The sequence below is a fragment of the Helianthus annuus genome, chromosome 11 (assembly GCF_002127325.2).
Source record: "Helianthus annuus cultivar XRQ/B chromosome 11, HanXRQr2.0-SUNRISE, whole genome shotgun sequence".
NCBI classification, from domain to species: domain Eukaryota; kingdom Viridiplantae; phylum Streptophyta; class Magnoliopsida; order Asterales; family Asteraceae; genus Helianthus; species Helianthus annuus.
This window is the reverse complement of record NC_035443.2, coordinates 28,467,911-28,477,031: the sequence shown is the minus strand read 5'-3', so window position 1 is coordinate 28,477,031 and position 9,121 is coordinate 28,467,911. Positions and strand designations below refer to the sequence as shown.

Below are 9,121 nucleotides of genomic sequence, written 5' to 3'. Positions count from 1 at the left end.
ATCATGATGACAAAAACTCAAACAAGAAAGCCAAAAAGACATGTTGGAGGTGTCACAAAGTGGGACACTTCAAAAAGGATTGTCGGATGAAGCTTACGGGAAACAACAAGGGATCGAGTGGAGCGGGTCCAAGTGGGTCCAAGGATCCACCAACTGAAACGGGTATGTCTTCTAATTCTTATATGTGTTCGGCTAAGTCTAGTGATTGTTTGGTCATACAAAAGGTTCCATGTAAATGTACTGTTTGTAAAAATAATTTGTCAAATCCAAAATTTCCAAATGACAATAATTTAGTTGATTTTGGAAATAAATTGCAATATGATAAATTTAAGTCACAAAGTAACTTTGGAACATACACCAGTGATGCATTTGAAAATGTGTCATCAATTAATACAGTGGGTCCAAGTCAAAACACAAAATTTGATATGTGTTGTAGAATGGGTAACAACCCAATTATGAAACATACACTAGGCTTGGGTCAGCGATAAAAGTGTGGCCCACTTGCAAATTATAATAAACTGCCATTAGGCTGCGATGGACCAAAACCAAAAATTGATTTGGTTTCAAATGGAAAACATTTGGGCCGTGATGTATATGTCAAAACAAACAAGCATTTTGAGCATAAATTCATGCCTTTGGGCTGTGAATTGAGTACCACTAATATAGGCTCAACACTAAATGGAAATGATGAAAACATTTGTGGTCCAAATAATTCACAGTTGACGGAAAAGATTATTAGTTCGAATTTAAATTCGAATGTTAATAATAATTTAAATATTCCGGTTGTGAATTATGTTTCTTTTATCACTGAATCATTTTGTGTTCAGGATGATGAATTTGCATGGTGGGTAGACTCGGGAGCTACGGTACATGTGTGCAAAGATCTAAGGTGGTTTAAAGAGTGCAAACCTATTGATGATGGATCTGAATTACGAATGGGAAATGTAGCAACAACCTATCAAAGGTGTCGGGAAAGTTAAGCTTATATTTACTTCTGGCAAACACTTATTACTAGATTATGTGTTGTATGTTCCGGGTATACGGAAAAACTTATTGTTGGGTATTGTATTAAATAGTTATGGGTTCAAACAAGTCATTAAGTCGGACAAGTTTATCTTGTCTAGACATGGAACCTTTGTAGGATTTGGATATTTATCTAATGGTATGTTTAAGTTAAATGTTCATGTTCGTTTTACTAAAGAATCCGTGTGTATTGCTTCTTCTAGTAATAAAGTCGATAATGAATCAAAATTATGGCATGCTAGGTTAGGACATGTTAATTATTTTAGAATGAAAGACATGTCAAAAATGAGCTTGATACCCGCTTTTGATATAAACAATAATCAGTGTCACACTTGCAAGTTAACCAAGATAACAAGAAAACCTTTTAAAGATGTCAAAAGAGAATCTAAGGTTTTAGAACTCCTTCATTCTGACTTATGTGATTTTCACAATACTCCCTCACTTGGAAATAAGAAATATGTTGTGACCTTTATTGACGATGCTTCAAGGTTTTGTTATGTTTACTTGTTACATGCAAAGGATGAAATGTTAGATAAATTTAAAATATATAAACAAGAAGTAGAATTGCATCAAAAGGATTTGATTAAAAATCTTCGTACAGATAGAGGTGGTGAATACTATGATCCAGTTTATTTCCAATCTACTGGTATCATACATCAGACCACTGCTCCTTATACACCACAACAAAATGGTGTATCTGAGAGGAATAATAGGACATTAAAAGAAATGGTTAATTCCATGTTGTCCTATTCGGGTTTGAGTGAAGGATATTGGGGTGAGGCTATGCTGACAGCCTGCTATTTATTGAATAGGGTCCCAAATAAAAGGACCAAGGTAACCCCATATGAGCTCTAGCACAAAAAGGCACCAAACTTAAGTCACCTTAAAGTTTGGGGTTATAGAGCTGTAGTGAGACTCACTGAACCTAAGATGCAAACCTTAGGTGAGAGAGGCATCGATTGCATATTCATTGGATATGCTGAACATTCTCCAGCTCATAGGTTCTATGTGACAGAACCAAATGATTACGTGTCAGTTCACACAGTAATTGAGTCAAGAGATGGAGATTTTGGAAATGAGGATAGGTTCTCCTCATTACCTAGACTTAAAGATGTGCCTCAGAGTCTAAAAGATTTTGAAAGAAACTCTTCCAATACCAAAGATGTTTCCACTAGTACAGAACCAAGGAAAAGTACTAGGGTAAGGAAAGCCAGGAATTTTGGTGATGATTTCCAACTTTATTTGGTTGAAGGATCTAGAGATAAAATTGAATATCAATATCAATATTGTTTCAACATTGAGGAAGATCCGAAAACTTTCAGTGAAGCAATGGCCTCAAGGGATGCTTCATTTTGGAAGGAAGCTATTCAAGATGAAATTGTAAGACCCTAATACGTATTTGACTAAAAGTCGCAGCGGAAGTTCAAGCCATAAACTTTCTTTCATTATAAACACCTTAACTTATTTAAAAATTAACTTTAACATAACTCTTTCACATAAATCCATCAATCGACTTATTTACTAAGTAAGAACATAGCTTATGTTTACTACATTATATACATCAACGTTCCCGTACAATCTCACTAGTGACTCGATCCTCGATCTTTGTTCCTTGATGATCCGCATGACTCGTACTACCTGCGCTCACCACATTAAATTCATAACATTAGTACGCATTATAAACATACAAGATTTATTCACGTTTACTTTTTGTTCCGTTAACTGTTTACATCCCAGCTTTCCATCTGATCGTACATTCCGTGGTGAGACTTTCTCATTGTACCTGCGTTACACTTCGTTCACAAGGCACACTATTACTATCGTCAATACTCAATTTCATTGAATACATGCGTATATACTTTCATACATACTTACCTATGTGCATCCGTTCACACATATCTACTTACAAATCTACGTACCTACATTCATACGTACGTTCCTACATACGTGCATACCTACATACATACACGCATACATGTCTACATACATACCTATTACATGCCTTCTCACAACCCTACATACGTGCACACACTTTCGTACATACTCACTTGGATATATATATACACATGCACATACTACCTACATACACACCTACATACATACATTCATACATTCATTCATACATACCACTTATATTCACATATACATACATACATACCTTCATACGTATCTACTTAAGGAAATTCTTAACTTAGAATCCCACATTTAGGTACCATATTACTACATATTCTTTAGGATCCCACCTTTAGGTACCATATTACTACATATTCTTTAGGATCCCACCTTTAGGTACCATATTACTACATATTCTTTAGGATCCCACCTTTAGGTACCATATTACTACATATTCTTTAGGATCCCACCTTTAGGTACCATATTACTACATATTCTTTAGGATCCCACCTTTAGGTACCATATTACTACATATTCTTTAGGATCCCACCTTTAGGTACCATACTACTACATATTCTTTAGGATCCCACCTTTAGGTACCCTATTACTACATATTCTTTAGGATCCCACCTTTAGGTACCATACTACTACATATTCTTTAGGATCCCACCTTTAGGTACCATATTACTACATATTCTTTAGGATCCCACCTTTAGGTACCATATTACTACATATTCTTTAGGATCCCACCTTTAGGTACCCTATTACTACATATTCTTTAGGATCCCACCTTTAGGTACCATATTACTACATATTCTTTAGGATCCCACCTTTAGGTACCCTACCCGTCGGCGACGCCCTCTAGTTTCTTTTTTTTTTGCAGTTTTCTGCAGGTTCGTTTCGTCGTCCGTACGCACTAAAACGCACGTAACTTTCGAACCGTTTACCCGTTTAACCTCCCGTTTCTTCCTACATGCTTGTAAATTCACATCCTATCAAATGAACTTAAAATCCCATAACCGCCTTAAGGAAAATCTTAACTTACACGCTATCGGCTTATTACCCTCTTACCCACAATTCGACCCGTTCATGCATTCATCAACGTAACTTGTTTGTTTTACCATAAACTCTTTAAACCTAATAATATCAGTGACATCTATCATAAAATAATAAGTTCTTAGACATTTAGCATCCTCTTAACACATTATCGTTCATATACTTAGTTTTGACCCGTTAAGGGTATTTGCGCGTTAAATGGTTTATAACATACCAAGACCATACTCTTAGCTTCCATACTTGTCCAAGACATTACACTAATCAATAACTTGCTTCTAAACTACTTATTAAGATCGTTTGCCCAAAATACCCATCAAGGGCATTTTGGTCAACTTTAATCCCATCATTTACGACGAAAGCCTTTCCTACATATTTAACCTCAAACATCATGTTTAATTAATTTCAACACTTTATTACTTACTTGAACTAAGAAGTGATTACGGAAATCACTTACCTTGAGCGTCCAAGTTCAAGCATAGGTTCCATGCTTTCTTTTGACCCATTAGCCTCCGTGCTTGAGCCCGTAGACATGCTATCTATCCTTACATGACCATACATTGATACCCTTGTTAGTAAACAAGGCCACACAAAGCATCAATCACAATAAATCTATGATCAACAATTGACTTTCATTAATGGATTTCTTGCAACTCATAGCATAGATTAACAATGAGATCCTTTCTACTCGCATAATATAAACACGCCATTACATATCTTGCTATAAATATTTCGTGCATCACTTTGACTTCCTAAACCGTACGTTTATGATAAGAGATCTACCTCACAACATTCCTACCATTGTTGACTTTCCAGAAAGTCAACTATCAAGCATTTCAACTTCCAACTTGGACACACATTCATTCACAAATTAACATGTTAGAATATAGTCATTATGCCATCTATGCTTCATACTCATTTTGTAGGACATATTTGGCCGCATAATCAAATAGTTACACATACACATATACATACGATTCCGTTCATATCAACATCTTTATAGTTAACGCCAATATCAATTAAGTTTACTCTTTTCTAGGATTCTCATTCGTTCCATAACCATTCTTAAGTTGAAACTAATACGATCAAACATTCCATATATATTCATCACATCATTCAAGCGTATGGTACGAATTTCACATATTATTGTCATTTAGGCATTTCATCAAACACCTTGTGTGCGTACTACCATCTAAGCTTAATGTACAACTAATTCATGCATATCCTTCTAACCTCATACATAATTCACCAAAATTCTTCCTTCTAATCATCATGAATCATTTCTACATAATCATTAAACATACTAGAATCACATTTCTTTCAATTCCTCTAACAAGAATCTACCATGCATGCCAAAATACATCAATATTAAGCAAGAATTGGACATGGGTGATCATTCAAGTTGTTATCATCACCATAACCAAATGGGTTTCACATATAAACATCAAATTAACCCAAATCTTACATAACCCATGTTCTATATGATGTTTCTAACCCTTATACATAATCAATTTCATATTATCTCACGGATTAGAGCATAACCCACTTCACCCATGATCACCAATCTTAAATTTAAAACATACCTTATGATCTCCTCATGTTGGTGATCATTAATCCATGCTCGGTTATAGATTTAAGCATCATTTAGCCTTTCAATTTGGATGATCTTTCATGTTTAGGGTTTGGAGTTCTTGAGAGCTCCTGAAGCTTCACGAACACACACGTATGTGTGTTTGTGTGTGTGTGTTGATCTTTTAATTAGTAAACAACTTTCATTTGTTTCCACTTTAGCCCCTCGGGTTTTCCTTTAAAACATAAATGACACTACCTTTCATTACTTAATACTTTTGACCATACCCTTAACTATGTTAAATAGCCTAGTTATTTATTTCATGACGTGTCATAAAGGAACATCCGACAAATATTAACATTCAGATTTTGGGGCGTTACAAGTCTACCACCCTTAATTGAGGTTTCGTCCCCGAAACCTTTCTTACCTTTATTTAACACTAATTATTCCTTCTCTACATACACTCGACACAACCACGAGCTCATCACAATGACTGTCATTCAATTTTCAAAAACATTCCTATTAATGTTTCTTTCATGTTTATTTCATTATTCATATCATTGACTTCTCCCTAACAATTCCATACCTTCCTTATCATAATTTCGCATATCATTTTCATTTCCTTGGTCTGACAACCACGGTTCAATATACATACTTCTTTGACTTGTAATCACACACACCTACGTACTTAACTCTAACGTGATCATCCTTCTACGTTTTCTACAATTACTTGTACCATGCATATCTTTACGTTACTTTCTAACCATCTTTTTCATTTCACTTTACAATTATTCTCACTTCGTGCATTATTTAGTTTACATACGTATGTGTATCATGTAGTTCATCTTACGAGAATTTAACCATTACCCGAAATCTATACATACTCATATATGCTTAACTTTAACGTTAACCTTATTCTACCTTTTCTACATTTACGTATACCTTGCATACCTTTATAGTATCTTTAAATCATTCCGTTCATTTCACATTACTATCGCTTTCACTTCATGCATTACTTAATTCACGTGTATAGACAGTTCATATCCCTCCAATCATGAGTTAGACATTTTACTAACCTCTTTTTCATTTCCCAACCACGATCCGCAACCCTGATCGATCATCTTCTCCTCGTGCACTAGTCGTACAGGCCAAGTTTCATTCCTTCGTGTTGTGAGCTTCCGCTCGTGCACGTCCTTTCACCAATACGATTGGTTTCATCGCATCAATAGTTCTAACATTATCATCAACAACATCGGCGGTTAGCATATGTCATTCAAACATTCATAACACTAGGTGATTACACACCTATAATTCTGTTACATATTTTCTGCGTACATGCTATAACATATCTTACATTCCATTTCTTACACGCAATTCTTTCATTTTAGTTACTTATTTCGTCAACCTTTGCAGTTTGACCTTTTAAGGTTAAACCGAATTTTCTTACTTATCATAGATGCATTGAAGTACACATTCGTGCTTCCTTCCATTCATACTTACTTACAAAGACATTCATTACATCGTTTTAGTATTCTTAACAAACTTACCCTTTTTGTTCATACTTAAACCATTGTCTGGGTCATAGCCCGTCATTCATTCTGACTTCTAAGAGTCGATTTCTAACACATTTAACACATACCTTGTTCAAAACTTCCTTCTTTCGTTTTATAACTTAGGTCTGCATGCTCATTACGATCATTCTTTTGTTTCTTTACTTTACATTTGCCCATATGACTCATTTAACACAATCACGGTCAGACTATCGACACTTCTTATGTAGACTAGTTTCGTCTTTTATACCTTAAATATGTTTCGCGGATTCGAATGCATTATTCATACCTTTCGTACCTTCTATGTTTTGAATCCGTCTTGCGGATTCAAACATTGCATTCGCATCTTTCATTCTTTGAATCCGTCTCGCGGATTCAAACATTTCATTCATACATTGCTGACCCGTACTGTCTTACGGATTCAACATTCTTCATTCTTATCACTCATACTTTTCACTCTTACATAGTACTCTCAATTTCCCGAGAGCCTTACTACCCACTTCACCCGCACGCCCACCTGCTACCCAATTCTAACAGACATACCTGCGATAATTACCACGGTCTCACGAACGTCATATGCTTCTTGCGTACTGGCCAGGTGCGCAATTCACATACTAATTTCGTGCCTTCAGGTAATCATCGCCTTATGTCTGCATTAGTGGGTCTCAGTTAGTGCTACATTTTTACAATTTTACCAAGACAATATCGTTGTCTTCCGTTTAGTACTTACCCTCCCAAGGAGACTTCTTCCTTTTTCTTTTAACAACGGTACCCATACATATCAACATTGTGTACCTGGGGTCCGTCTGTCCATTCGCATCCTTGACTGCCTTAGCATCCACCTTAGACTGCATTCACGGATCATCCTCTCCAAACTTTTAAGCTTACCTTGCACATAGCAAACCGTTAGCTTCTTCATATGAATACATACATATACGTTTTCATACCATTTCTACCTTTAGATCTTGATCGAGTCATGGATTGTACAGGTTCCTTATCACAAGAGCACATAGGTTTGAGTTCAAGTACCTACCTTCTCGTACTTGATTCCCTCAAACCAGGGCTCTGATACCAACTTGTAAGACCCTAATACGTATTTGACTAAAAGTCGCAGCGGAAGTTCAAGCCATAAACTTTCTTTCATTATAAACACCTTAACTTATTTAAAAATTAACTTTAACATAACTCTTTCACATAAATCCATCAATCGACTTATTTACTAAGTAAGAACATAGCTTATGTTTACTACATTATATACATCAACGTTCCCGTACAATCTCACTAGTGACTCGATCCTCGATCTTTGTTCCTTGATGATCCGCGTGACTCGTACTACCTGCGCTCACCACATTAAATTCATAACATTAGTACGCATTATAAACATACAAGATTTATTCACGTTTACTTTTTGTTCCGTTAACTGTTTACATCCCAGCTTTCCATCTGATCGTACATTCCGTGGTGAGACTTTCTCATTGTACCTGCGTTACACTTCGTTCACAAGGCACACTATTACTATCGTCAATACTCAATTTCATTGAATACATGCGTATATACTTTCATACATACTTACCTATGTGCATCCATTCACACATATCTACTTACAAATCTACGTACCTACATTCATACGTACGTTCCTACATACGTGCATACCTACATACATACACGCATACATGTCTACATACATACCTATTACATGCCTTCTCACAACCCTACATACGTGCACACACTTTCGTACATACTCACTTGGATATATATATACACATGCACATACTACCTACATACACACCTACATACATACATTCATACATTCATTCATACATACCACTTATATTCACACATACATACATACATACCTTCATACGTATCTACTTAAGGAAATTCTTAACTTAGAATCCCACATTTAGGTACCATATTACTACATATTCTTTAGGATCCCAGCTTTAGGTACCATATTACTACATATTCTTTAGGATCCCACCTTTAGGTACCATATTACTACATATTCTTTAGGATCCCACCTTTAGGTACC

At 35.6% G+C, this 9,121-nt stretch overlaps 1 long non-coding RNA gene across 2 annotated transcripts; it reads right to left on the bottom strand.

The window, feature by feature from the left end:
- Positions 1-2,772: 2,772 nt before the first annotated feature.
- Positions 2,773-5,614, bottom strand: LOC110891887. 2 transcript variants are annotated; one of them, XR_002565639.2, is made up of 3 exons: positions 5,553-5,614; positions 4,427-4,508; positions 2,773-2,816 (listed from the first exon to the last, which is right to left on the bottom strand). It is a non-coding gene; the product is annotated as an uncharacterized LOC110891887 (long non-coding RNA). The 2 variants fall into 2 exon arrangements; XR_002565638.1 differs by having other exon boundaries at positions 4,427-4,513; positions 5,553-5,595.
- Between the last annotated feature and the right edge of the window lie 3,507 nt (positions 5,615-9,121).